The sequence below is a fragment of the Bidens hawaiensis genome, unplaced genomic scaffold (assembly GCF_021521415.1).
Source record: "Bidens hawaiensis isolate Kalapana, Puna unplaced genomic scaffold, B.hawaiensis_p1.1 tig00025960_1, whole genome shotgun sequence".
Lineage (NCBI taxonomy): Eukaryota > Viridiplantae > Streptophyta > Magnoliopsida > Asterales > Asteraceae > Bidens > Bidens hawaiensis.
The window spans coordinates 161,866-173,929 of record NW_027494162.1 but is presented as its reverse complement, the minus strand read 5'-3'; positions in this window follow the sequence as shown (position 1 = coordinate 173,929).

Sequence of the window (12,064 nt, the reverse complement as noted above, 5' to 3'; positions counted from 1 at the left end):
TAATAGTATTAATTAAATGACCACTCACCCTTTTGTAACCGGTAATAGACTGGTCTTCTACCCATTCCTTGAACTCTCTCAACACTTTGATCTTTTCTTGATTTGTGAAGAAGCGTGGATCGACTTACTTGTATTCGATCTACGTCTCTCGGGTATGAGTGTGCTATATCACCGATGGTTTTCCGAGATACGAGTTCTTCCACCTACAAAACGAACAGCACCGTGAGCTTACCCTCAGAAAGGGACAGAGGGGTCCTCTTTGGGGTAACCCTCCGGTGTGAGAATAAGATATCGCAGGAGAAGATAAGAATGTGAAAATGAGTAAAGGATTCAGAATGTATTTCTTCCCTTTTTCCCAACTGTGGAGGTGGTGTGGTATTTATAGTATTAGGGTTTCCAATGATTGGGCTCAGACCTAATTAGGGCCTTTTTGGCCTCCTCCTATTGCTTCGCGCCACGTGTACTTAGGACACCTGGTGCTTTTTCATTGATTATTCTCTGACCAAGGTATTTTACCTGACCCATGTGCCATCACGTGGTGGCACATGGATTTTGCTGAGTTGTCCACCTTTCATTGGCAGCTGCCAACATCAGCACATTCTTTATTCCTTAAAAGATACCTTCTGGAAGGTTGTCTGATGAGTACAATCATGGTTGTCCTTATCCTGATTTGGATTAGACTATTGTCTCATTTGTTGTGTTGTCCTTTATGCGCCTATCCCGGGGATGCGCAAGGTCTTCTCTTTATTCTCACGCGCAGATGTTTCATGCGCAGATGTGATATGCGTAAGCATATGTAATATGCGTGAGCATATGTGATATGCGCCACGCGCAGATGTGATATGCGTGAGCATATGTGATGCGTGAGCATATGTGATGCGTGAGCATATGTGATATGCGTGAGCATATGTGATATGCGCCACGCGCATAGGTTTTGGCTTTGTGTCTTCATGACATCCTGATTTCAAGCCTCGTCTATATCTTGTGCGTTGACCTGCCCCGCTCGATGTTAAGGCGGGTGCATACCCCTTCAAGCCCCCCCAGTCTAATGTGTGTCTTGTCTCGCGCGAGCGTGGTAAGATAGATATTAGACTTAATAGTTTGCTCTTTTAACAGGGTTTGTCTTTTTCATTTCTCATATGTGCGTTGCGCGAAATTCTATTCCTTTGGTTAAAACGAATCGTCAATGCACGTGGTTGGTTGATGCTGACATGCATCAGAGATGGAGACGTTATGTGTCAGACCTTTCGCGTGCTCGAGGTGCTACAGTTGCCTTTCACGTCTCCTCATACAGTGTCAGGAACACGTGTCGCGCTTATGTTGGCCTACGCCTGCGCGTGGGGGCGCGTGAGCGTAGATCTGATTATTACTTGTTTCTCTCTCTCCCCTGGGCCTATAAAACCAAACCTTTTGAACGGTTTTTCCTTCATCTCCATTGTCATTTTCAGAGCTTTTGCTTCTTCAATTTAGATTCCGATTAAGAGCCTTTATCTTTGCTTCCAGATTTCCGTGCTTAAAGTGACCATATTGTTCGATTCGCAATTGTATGTCTGATAAACCAGACACCACAATTTCCCCTAGTAAAGGCCGTGTAAAATCAGTGGTTATGTCTACTTTGAAGAAGACCGGCAAGGGTAAACGGGTTGCCGAGGCCTCGTCGGAGGAGGGAGGGAAGAACAAGGCGGTGAAGAGATGGGATGAGATTCCCTGCAAGTTGAAACAATCTGACTTTGATAATCTCGTCGCCTCTCAAGGTTTTCTCCCTGAGTATGGCTGTCTGCTCCCGGCGACCAGGCAAACGGCGGCGGATCCTCCCGCCGGCTATATCTCTTTATACTCATTTTTTCACCCACTGTAATCTTCGTCTTCCAATGACGAGGTTTATAGGTGCGCTCCTCCAGTTTTACAGGATTCATATATCTCAGGTTCATCCCTGTGGACTAGTGCGCATGACTCATTTTGAGTTCATGTGCAAAGCTTAGCGCGAGGAGCCCACCCCTCGGCGCTTTCAATATTTTTATAAGCCGAAAATCCAAGATTCTTGGTTCTCATTCACACCGCGCAGTCAGAAGGTTAAGTGCTGCACTGTTTCCTTCAAAAGCCTTCATGACTGGGCTGAAAAATTCTTTTATATCAAGGCTGGTGTGATTCCCATCCGCATGACTATGCGCGCGATTACTTCCGCGCCCGCGGATGATGACGTTCTTAAGAATCCATCTGGCGCGTGGGTTAAGAAGTTATCTGCTGAACCATCCCCAGCCAGGAAAATTTGCGAGGAAGCGTTGGTGGGGGTTGGCATGAGCAAGAGGTGGATTGACAACGAGACTGAGCCTGTCATCCATGTTGATGGCTCAGGTGGGTTGTTTGTTCATTGCATTAATTTTGCGCGAGTATAATTCGTTTTGCTGATATCGCTTGTCTTGTTTTATGCAGTAAGCAAGGAATACATCCACGCCGCCTATGACGAGCATATGGAGGGTGGATCTGCTGCGTTGAACCCTGGGGAACCCGCCTTTCCTGATCGTTTTGACGATATGTTTATTCCCGTTGACTTAGAGTTTTGCTTTGACAGCGATGCGCCTGGTAAGCCTTTGTATTTGTGCTTAGGCCCTTAGAATACCAAATTTGGTTTTAACATTTCTGTTGCGCGTATTGTAGATGCGCTCGCTAATTATGAGTTGGAGCTTGTGGAAGAGGAAGTGGAGGAGGAAGAGGCTGAAGCGCACAAACTCAAGCGCAAGGCTAAAGGCAAAACTGGCGCAGGGGCCAGTAAAAAACAGAAAAAAGATGATGCCTCTGTTGCCCAGAATCTTCCTCCTACCCAGGCGAAGGGACTTGAGAAAACCAAGGGTTTTACTTCCCAGTTTTCCTCGTCTTCTTTGCCTCGAGATGTGAGCAGTCCTCCCGTCCACACGAGGTATGGTGCCGCCACCTCGTCTCTGCGTGTGGCGGACAAGGGGAGCGGTGCGGTGCCTGCTGTTTCGTCTTCTCCGACAGGTATACTTTGTTTATTTTTTGTGGTTTTATGAGCGTGATTCTGATAGTCATTAACGAAGCTTTGTTCACTCAAATGTTTGTAGAGCCGGCAACGTTGGTGGCTCAACCTCAGGCGCAGCAAGGTGCCGAGGCTACACCGAAGGTTGTTTTGAAGTCCCCTGTTTTACCCTCGAAAAGGGGGAAAATGGACTTCATGGCGATGTTTAATTCGCGGACTGCGGTGCGCCAAGGTATTTATTGCGCTTTGATTGTCTTATTTTTTCCTTTAGTTCAAGTCATGAATCATTTCTCCTTGCTGGTTTTTTAATAGGAATTATAGCTGGCACATAAGCTGCTGGTGGCACTGCTAGCGCTGGCGCCGTTAGTTCTGCTCCTGCTCCAACAAGTACTGAATCTCCCCTCATTGGGATCACTAAGGAGCATAAGACTATTTTTCGCGCTACTCTAACAGCGTCAAGACCTCCCTCACCTCCTCCTGCGCGCAGCCCTCCCCGTGAGACTATTTTTGATTCTTCCAAGTCGCAGGAGAAGAGACCTGTTCTAGAGGATGATGAGGAGGTTAATTCTGAAGGTTCTGATGGTGGCCGCGCAAGCCCTATAGCGCCACGAGATTTCGTGGCGCAGCCTTTTTCTCATGGGGCGGGCGGGAGCTCACCAGCTGGCGCTAACCTTTCTGCCAGTTCTCCGTAGGTATAAGTTTATTTTGCTCCGCTGTGCAGACTTCCAAATTAGTGTTTAGATAACTAAAACCTTTCTTTGCGTTACTTTGTGTTTGTAGGGAGCCGATCACATATACCGCCCGAGCTGGAATACCACTAAAGAGAGCTCATTCCAATCCATGGGCGTATGTGAAGACTTTTGGGCTCACTCTGTTCCTCCAGCTGAAAGGAGGTTTCAAGAGGACCGCGCTCGCGTGGACTTGCTTAATGACCACCTTTTTGCTGGGCCTGCGTTCTTTGCTGCCTCCCAAGAGCTTCGCAATGATTATATAAAGGTACGTGATGCCCTTGCGGAGGCCAAGCAAAAGGCTAAGATTTTTGCTTGGAATCTTTCTGATGCCCGAGAGAGGGCTGAGAAACTCCAAGCAGAACTTAGCGAGAACCGGGCAAGTGCCAACACTGCTTTTGTGAAACGCGGGCTTGAGCTGCAAGCTGCGCGGGAGAAGCTGCAAGCGGCAGAGGCAGACGCGGCCAAGTACGCGCATCGAGCGCATGACCTGGAGTTGGAAGCAGAGGCGCGTGACCAAACTAATGCGCAGGTTAATACTGACAAATCCTTATTGGAGTGAGGTTGCGCGCCTGAAGAAAGAGCTCGATGCTGCGCGAGCGGAAAAGAATGAAGCCTTGGCGGCAGCGGCGTCTGACAAAGAAGAGCTAAAGCAAGCCAAGGAAACTGTTGAGTTGTTAAACTCTCAGATCCCTGCTCTTGAGACGTCTGTTTCTTCCCTCGCACAGGACCGTCAATGGCTGATTTCACAGGGTGTGACTCGTTGCGCTTATGCGATGAAATACTCCGACGAGTTTCAGACCCTTGTGATGGATTGTAATGCAGCGTCGCGCTTGGTGGGTCGAGCTGAAGGGTTTAAGGATGACTATAAATATGGCATGCTAAAGAAGAATCCATCCGACTATCCTTATCAGCTCGACGTTGTCTGCGCTGACATGGCTGAGGTGGGGGAGAAGTACCTGAATACTCCAATTCCCATCCTTGAGCAGGTATTTTAACCTTAATGAGTTTACTTGACTTATTTTCATAATCTTTTGTACTCATACTTTTCCTTGTGACTTTGCAGATAGCCGCGCTTGCTGACCAGCCCGATCTTGGCGCTTTAAAGAAATTACTTGATGAATGTGAAGGGACTGGTGGCAATGATGATAGCGCGGGCAACGCTACCTCTGCTAGCGGCTCTGGCGTGGCCAAAGGACCTACTCCTGACGCTATCATAATAGAAGACGACTATATTCAAGACGAACAGCTTGATTATGGTAAGTTTGGAGATGAGGAGCGGGCTGCGCCAGATGCTGAGGGAGGAAGTAATGATGAGGACGATGAAGAGGCTGATATTGATATAGAGACTTGAAAAGCCCTTCTTTTTTTTTTTGTAGTTTTTACCTCATCATTTGTAAATTTGTAAACTTCTATGTTTATGGAATGAAATTTTGTTTTTCCCTTATTCGCATCTTGCGCATTCCCAATTCGTCTCTTTATATTGCATGTTTGTGCTCGTTGAATATAAGGTATGCTTATTGAAACTTGGACAAGGCTGTAAGGAAATTATTTTATTTAATCCTTAACAGTTGTCATATTTCAAGTTATTTTGCAATATTCTGAATATGCTGACACGTGCCTTAGCATTTCATTGTTCCTCTTTTGCGCGACGTTATCGTGCATTTATTATAGGGAATTATGAATGAGTTTTTTAGCCTTTACGTGTCAGTATGTGTTACTCTGCTTATATCCATTATAACCCCATGCGCGGCCCCGACCTGAGACCTTAACAACTATGCTTTGGCATGTGCTTTTGCCTTAGTTGTGCTTAGGTATTTTTATGGTCCAGCTGCGCAATACGTAGGATAGATGCTATGGTAATTTGAGCTAAGGCTCATATTATTGGGCTAAGGCCCTGAGCTAAGGCTCATATTATTGGGCTAAGGCCATGACGTTTTAGAGTTAAAACTCGTTAACGCGTTTGAGCTTGAAGCTCGCGCATGTATGTTTTACTTCTTTTTATTTTTAGTTTGACGTCAATACAATGTTGTCATATTGCTCAAAATTAATAAAGGGAAGTGTGAAACATGTATGCAAAAGGTAATAAAACGCATATTAAGAGAAAATAGCGCGTATCATTATTCATAATGGCTTAAAAAGCCTTTATTACAAACTTGACACTTTTACATGAAACATTTTCTAAGTTGTGCTGCGTTCCATGTGCGCGGGATCTTCTTTCCATTTAAATCTTTTAAAGCGTATGCGCCTTTTCCCAATTCTTCCGAGATTTGATAAGGTCCCTCCCAGTTGGGAGATATCTTTCCCGGGGGTATTGTGCGACTAGCTTCATTGTTTCGAAGGACAAAATCATTCTTCTTGAAGTGGCATTCTTTCACGCGCTGATTGTAATATTTTTCTAGTTTTTTCTTGTATTTGGCTTCACTGATGATAGCCGCCTCTCTACGCCCTTCAAGTAAATTGAGATCCAACCTCCTTTCTTGCTCATTATCTGTCTTACTCATCATGAGCACTCTATAGGATGGGCATCCAATTTCTGCTGGAATCATAGCCTCCGTTCCATAGGTTAGGCTGAACGGAGATTCGCCATTGCTGGTTTTGCTTAATGTCCTGTGCGCCCACAGGACATTAGGTAACTCCTCAACCCATGCATGGGACTCTCCCTCTAACCTTTTCTTCAGCCCATTTAGCAAGCTTTGGTTCACGCGTTCCACTTGGCCATTCCCTTGAGGGTGGTATACTGAAGTGAAGACCTGGTTGATGCGCAATTCCTTGAGCCAACTAGATATCTTCCTGTCAGTGAACTGTTTGCCATTGTCGCTCACGATTTCCATGGGCAGGCCAAACCGGCATACGATGTGGCTCCAAATAAACTGCTTCATTGCCTCAGCTGTGATTTTTGCCAGTGCCTTGGCTTCAACCCATTTTGTGAAATAGTCTACTGCCACTACCAAAAACTTTACTCGCCCTGGCGCTTGCGGTAAGGTACCCACAATATCGATTGCCCACTTGTGGAAATGCCATGCAGAGGTCACCGGAATCCAGTTGTTCTTTGGCCGCATGGTGTTTGGCGCATAGCTCTGACACGCTTTGCATTTTTGGATTTCTTTTAACGCGTCCAAGTACATGCCTGGCCAATAGTAACCTGCGTTCATTGCCTTGGCAACCACCATGCGCGGGCCAGCATGTATTCCACAGATTCCTTCGTGTATCTCTCTGATCACATAGCTTGCTTCTTCAGCGTCTAGGCATTTCATGAGCGGTCCAAGATAAGAGCGTCGTTATAACGTACCATCAAGCAGTTCGTAGTTCTGCGACTTATGTCTTATCTTCCTCGCCTGTGCGCGATCAACTGGTACCTTTCCCTCCTTCAAGAATTCCATTATTGGAGTTATCCATGATGAAGGTGTTGTATGAATTACAAGGACAGACCTCACTCCCACTGACGGGTTGCTCATTACTTCCACCCTGACATCTTTGCCAAAATGATCGAAGCTGGTTGATGCCATTTTGCTTAGCGCGTCGGCGGACTTATTTTCACTGCGCGGAATGTGTATGATTCTGAAAAAGTCAAATTGTTCAGTGAGTTTCTTCGCCTGCTCTAGATACAGAGGCATGGTGTTCTCCTTGGCATCATAAAGGCCATTGACTTGTGCTGCTACCAGGTATGAATCTACATGAGCCTCTAGCTTTTTAACTCCGAACTTGTGCGCGATGCGCAAACCAGCCAGCAGGGCTTCATACTCAGCTTCATTGTTGGTGCTCTTGAAATCCAACCTGATTGCGTAGGTATATTCATGATTTTCTCGATCCACCAGTTTGAGGCCTGCGCCGGACCCTTCGTTGTTTGAAGCTCCATCAGTGAATAATCTCCAAACATTTTCTTCATTATTGGCTTGCGGAGGGTCTACTTCGCGCTGAGCCTCTTCAACTTTTCCTTCAGGGATTTCTGCGATGAAATCAGCTAAAACTTGTCCCTTGATTGCTGGATGAGGCTTATAGGTGATCGTGTGCTCCCCTAATTCCAGCGCCCATTTTGTCAGCCTTCCTGAGAGCGCGGGACGCCGCAAGACTTGCTGGATGTTGTAACCAGTCAGGACTTCAATAGGATGACCATTGAAATATCTGTGAAGCTTGCGCGACGCATACATTAGTGATAAAACTAACTTTTCTATGATGGTGTAGCGCGTCTCAGGATCTGTCAGCACCCGACTTACATAATAAATTGGTGTTTGGATTCCCTTGCGATCCACCAACAACACTGCACCAATGGCGCGTTCTCCTGCTGACAGGTATAATGTTAAAGTTTCACCTGGTAGTGGAGCTGTGAGCGCAGGCAGATTTATCAGACATTCTTTTCTCACTGAAAGCTTGCTCGGCTCAGGCGTCCACTTGAATTGGCTTTTCTTTAAGCAATTTCTCAATGTGTTAATGAATGGGGTAGATTTGCTTGCTTGGTTTGCTAGGAACCTGTTAATTGATACCAATCTACCATTCAACTTCTGAACTTCCTTCATGGTGGATGGTGAGGGCATGCTGAGGATAGCCTCCACCTTCTCTGGGTTCACCTTGAAACCATCCTTGGTGACCATTACGCCGAGAAATTTCCCTTCTTCCACGCCGAATGTGCATTTGCTCAGGTTGAGCTTCATGTTTACTTCCATTAGGCGCCGAAGGGTTTCGTCGATGTCTTTGAGCATTTGTTTTTCCTCCCTGCTTTTAATCACAAAATCATCCACGTAGACTTCTAAGTTTTTTCCAATCTGCTCGTTGAAAATTGTATCCATGAGTCTTTGGTAAGTAGCTCCTACATTCTTTAAACCAAAGGGCATTTTTGTGTAACAGAAAACACCCTTGTCAGTTCTGAAAGCAGTCTTGTCTTCATCCTGCGGTGCCATTTGAATTTGGTGATAGCCCTTATAGGCATCCAGGAAACATTTGAGCTTAAATGGCGCTACAGAGTCCACCTTCGCGTCAATGTTTGGGAGGGGGTAACAATCTTTTGGACACGCTTTGTTGAGGTCTTTGAAATCAATGCACATTCTCCATGACCCATTGCTCTTCTTTACCATCACAGGATTGGCTACCCATGTTTGGTATCGTATTGGGCGAATGATATTCGCGCGCAGTAGATCTTCTACTTGCTCATTCATGGCCTTTGCCTTCTCGTCTCCCATGACTCTTTTCTTTTGAGCAATTGGCTCTACAGACTTGAATGTGTTGAGAGTGCTGAGCCAGGTCTCGCGGAACCCCAGTCATATCAGAATGTTGCCACGCAAAGACTGACGTATACGTTGTGAGCAATCTTTTCATTCTCACCCTTGTGTCATCTGATATCGTAGCTCCGATTGTGATTGTTTGTTCTGGGAATTTTGGGTTGAGAATCCATTTCTCTGGCGCGTTGTTTGCCACTGGAAGCTTTATTCTCCCTTCTCGAGGTATACTTGTTACTGCGCATAAATGATCTCGATACACAAATGTTACTCCTGTTGGTGTTGGGAACCCCAACGCGCCATGCGCTGGTGACGGTATGGCGTTGAATTGGGCAATCGTTCCTCTACCCAAGATCATGCTATGGCATGAAGTGGTGGGCAAGACCAGAAAGTTGACAATTTCAGCTCGCTTGTGCTTCTCATCCCCCATAGTTAGTTCGAATTGTATCTGACCTAGGGGGTGAATAATTTCGTTTGAGACACCTGAGATTGGTGCACTCACAACTTCGAGCCTTGCTTGGTCCTCTGGATCCAACTTCCTGAAACATTGCTCATACATGATGTCTGACTCACTACCGGTGTCCACCAGGACTCTTGACACCTCATAATGAGCGATGTGTGCAGTGATGACTAGAGGACTGCTGATAGACGGGCCTCCTCTGATTCTTGGAAAGATTACTTGTTGCTCACGCCAATCCCCTTGGATTTGCGCGCTTCTCTTCCTCGATCTTTGCCCTTGCCTTCCTCCTTCAGCTACACAGATTCTTTTGAATTTTTTACTGGCTGAGGCTCCGTCTGGTTGCTCGTTCTCTGGTCTTGGATTTTTTAATAGGTGAGCCAACCTGCCTGATTTCACATCTTTTTCGATCGCGTCCTTCAAATGGTGGCATGCATCGGTGTTGTGCCCTGTGGATTTGTGAAACTCACAATATTTGCCACTGTTTGGTGGTCCCTTATGGAGTAATGGCCTGGGGCTTTTAAACTGGACATTCTCTGTGCTTAACACTTGCGAAGGCGTTTTGGTGAGGGGAGTCCATATTCTTGGTAGAGGTCTTGTGACAACCGGTAAATTCCCAAACCCATAAGCTAAGTAATCAACCTAATAATTAGGTGATTGTAAATATTAAGCGCGTGCATTTGTTATGTGCGCCCTGCGCGAGCGCGCCATGTTAGTCAGCGCGTGCAGTTGTTATGTGCAACCTGCGCGAGCGCACCATGTTAAGAACCAGCGTGAGCATTTGTTATATGCGCCATGCGTGAACGTTTTGGCCTTATGTTTTTCATGAAACTTTATGTTGCCTAAATGGGTTGACCGTCACGCATGAGGCTAAGGCGGGTGCATCCCAAAACCAATTATGCGCGTGCGGGAGGGGAACTAACCTACCCGCATGGCGGGAACGTTGAGAGCTAGTTTGTCTGAAGCTCCAAGATGGAATTGACTTCAACATGACTGATCACTATGTTGAAATACCAAGACCACCTGGAGAATCTACAAATGAAACTCAAATGTCCCTAACTGCGAGAAGGTTACGTATCTACCCGCAGCAAAGAAATGTCCTACACGCTGAAAGCTATGCGCACAAAGTTATACGCGCAGAACACTTAGTCTATTCTCCAGTTATAAGGAGATTACTCCCGCCCGAAAGGAAACAGTAGCGTGTTTCAGAGATTTTCCACTTTTTTCTGTACACTGACAAAAGTACCTGAAAAAGCACACTGTAACATGAAAAGTCAACTGTCAGCCACCCTATTCTCACCAACCCCAGACCTGCATGTTCTGTCCAAATCAAATCAAAATCTTTTATCCACCACTCCACTCTTAAGTAAATAATAATAACTTCCATACTTTATCATCATTACATTTAGATATGAAAAGATTTCAATCCCCTAAAGCAAGGGACTGTGTTCCCTTGAGTTTGCCTATAAATATGTAACCTAAATTATCACTCAAAACACACTTCAAAGAACTGCAAACTTGCACTAATCATCTCCCAAGCATCCATTATTTTCGATTCCGTTCCAGTTACTAGGTAAGCCGAGGTTATAAACTTGAGATCTACTTTCCAAACCTTATATTCTCCTATTTCTTATATACTTCTTGCTATTTCATCGTATTCTAGACCTTCAAATTCAAAGACCAACACCAAGAAAACCCGAATCTCGACTAAATCCCTTAACAAGAACCACAGGTGAGTCTCACAGCCCCTATTTTCACTGTTTTCACTGTTTTTAAACTACTTTCGGGGCGAGGGACACGTACTTAAATAATGTTTTATCATGGTATACTTACAAGCTATGCAAACGATTACGTGTTTAAGTTATGTTTCATGATGAGCAATGCGAACAGTTATCTATGGTATTTCAATGTTAGTGCACCAGATTCGAGTAAGTGATCACTCTACCATTGGAACTCTAAGGGTAGGGACTGCTGGTTTGATCCGCCCACTCGTAGGGGTCGCACCTCTTACACAGACGAGTGCCTAGTATGGTCATGGGGCAGTACTATGGGTTTGAGCCCGCTCGTAGAGGTCGCTCCTCTTACGCAGACGAGCGCCTTGTTTTCCGGCACAACGTCCGCGCGTAACCCGCGGGACGGTATTACAGTATTATTCGCTCGTAGTGGCAGCGCCACTTACTCAGACGAGCACAGTTTTCCAGAAGTGTCCGCGCGTAACCCGCGGGACGGTATTATATTATTTTAGCTCGTAGTGGCAGCGCCACTTACACAGACGAGCACAGTTCCCAGAAATGTTCGCGCGTAAACCGCGCAACGAGTTTATCAGAATATGTTGATAGATCTATGTTTTACCAAGCATGTGTTTAATAATGCTATCAGAATTATGTTTCAGAATGATTTGTATCGAGATTATGATGCAATACGATTTATCAAGTTACTAAAACTTGTGAACTCACTCAGTTTATACTGATTCAAATATTTTTACGTGTCTTTCAGGAGATAACTAGGTAGCGCATGGAGTCACACTTAGAGCACCTCACGCTGAACATCTAAAACTAGCTTCTTGGAAGATTTTAGTTCTATCCCTTCGATGCGCGTGGTTGTACCCGCCGCGCAAAGGGGATATGGCGTGGAAATCTTCAACAGTTTTTATACTTGGATGTTTTTATGT